The sequence below is a fragment of the Pyxicephalus adspersus genome, chromosome 6 (genome assembly GCF_032062135.1).
Source record: "Pyxicephalus adspersus chromosome 6, UCB_Pads_2.0, whole genome shotgun sequence".
In the NCBI taxonomy this organism is placed as follows: Eukaryota; Metazoa; Chordata; class Amphibia; order Anura; family Pyxicephalidae; genus Pyxicephalus; species Pyxicephalus adspersus.
This window is the reverse complement of record NC_092863.1, coordinates 7,507,203-7,508,983: the sequence shown is the minus strand read 5'-3', so window position 1 is coordinate 7,508,983 and position 1,781 is coordinate 7,507,203. Positions and strand designations below refer to the sequence as shown.

The 1,781-nt window shown below is 36.6% G+C and overlaps 1 long non-coding RNA gene across 1 annotated transcript in view; it reads left to right on the top strand.

Moving 5' to 3' along the window:
- The window catches only part of LOC140333028 (uncharacterized), a 48,029-nt gene extending 46,286 nt beyond the window's left edge, over positions 1 to 1,743 (top strand). Inside the window, exon 3 of the long non-coding RNA XR_011921270.1 lies at positions 1,519 to 1,743. This is a non-coding gene — a long non-coding RNA (uncharacterized lncRNA). The remainder of the gene's footprint in view (positions 1 to 1,518) is intronic.
- Positions 1,744 to 1,781: the final 38 nt, after the last annotated feature.

The following is a 1,781-nucleotide window of genomic DNA, read 5'->3' as shown; positions in this document are numbered from 1 at the left end:
CATTACTGATCCCTACTCTCTCTATATTTTATGTGGTCCTGGGCCCTTGGATATCTGCTATACTCATTTCTGAGCCCTACACTCACTACAAACCGCTGAGTTTAATGCTGCTTTCACTATCTTGAGCTCTGCATGCTTTAAGCTCCTGATCCTTACATTCTTAATATTGTTTTATTTTCCCAACCAAAGTCTTTATTCTCCTAACAGTTTCTAGGTACTCACTCAGTATTTTGATAAATGTTTCTTCAAAGGTAAATTGTGTGTAGAAAAGTATATACAATGGACAAGTTTTTTTATTCTTTCAATGTGCTGAAGTTTTAGTACAGAAGCAGAGCCCATCCAAAACTGAGTGTCAACCTTAGGTAGTTAAAAGTAGCAAAGTTACATCTGTAATTAGGTTAGATCCTCATCTGTTCCTTTTCTAGTTTCAGGTCTTTACCCTCAAGATTGGCCAGGTTGGAATAAAGTAATTCAGCCATGCAGTCACCGAGCTAAGCATGCAAAGCTCAGTGTAAATAACAGAAAAGATTGTGAACAGGCAGGCAAAAATGTTTTATTGTGAACAGGCAGGAACGTATGTTTTATTGAAAACAGGCAGGTGTGTATGTTTTATTGTGAGCAGGCAGGTACGTATGGTTTATTGCTGAGGGGACATCACTTTTACCTTCTTCAATAAACAACCTGCCTGCTTGCAACTTTATTTTGGCTGCATGTGTGCACTAAATGAATCACTTTTGCCCTCCAGTGGATGTGATTGGAACTGCTTTCAAAAGTAAAAGCTCTTAGGAAGTTATACTGAAACATTTTAGTCTCTACTATTCTCTCTTGTTATATTAATAATAGTAATACCATTGTTAACCTCTCTTACAAATACAAAATTGGAACTATAGCTACAAATGAAAACAATGTGACCAGGCAGATCTTTTATTGCAGTCCCTGTCCTCATTGCATCGTTGGTGCCACCATTACTAGTACTTATTTTCCTCTTCCTTGCTTCCTGATCTTTGGCCATCTTGATTTGCTGTGCTGAAATCACACATACATATCCAGGCATTGTAAGCGGAGTTGTACATGCTTAGCATTATTTAAAAAGAAGATAGCAAACATACAGGTTAGTATGTTTTATTGCAGAAGAGACATCGCCCTTTTCTACAATAAAGACCGGCCTGTTTGCAAATCTTTAATGGCAGAAAGAATAGGAAGGACAACTCATTTTCAGATCACAGACAATTCTAATTTTTCTTTATGGAATATTCTCTTTATGGAATATTTTCTAAGACATCACCTTCTCTTATGTACTGTACTGTGTGGTCATCAAAATTATGAGAATGTATTAAAAACTTAGTTCTTTTAGACCCTCTGCGATGGTGGCCTTCTCACATAATCACAATGCATTATTTTCGAAATGAAAGAATGATATTCAGTTTGTTTGAAATTACAGCTAGAGTTATGTGGCATCATGAGGTTTATTCTTTTATTTGACCTGTCTTTTAGTTGAAGTTCTTTTTTATGTTTTAGATCCACAAAGATCATGATTTCAAGAAAAGCTGGAGAACTGGAATCTAATCCTTTGGTTAGTAGCTTGCATTATTCAGTACGTTGGCCTGTTTCTTTTCCTCTTATTAAAATTCTATTTGCTATGATTAAAATCTCCATGTTTGCTCTCTTATGTATCCCATTGGTGAACATCTTGTACTTTATGAAATGGAGAAAATACAGAGACCAGCGCCCTCTGGTGGAGGAGATCTGATGTCTGATTCATCAGCTGGCTGCCTTCTCTG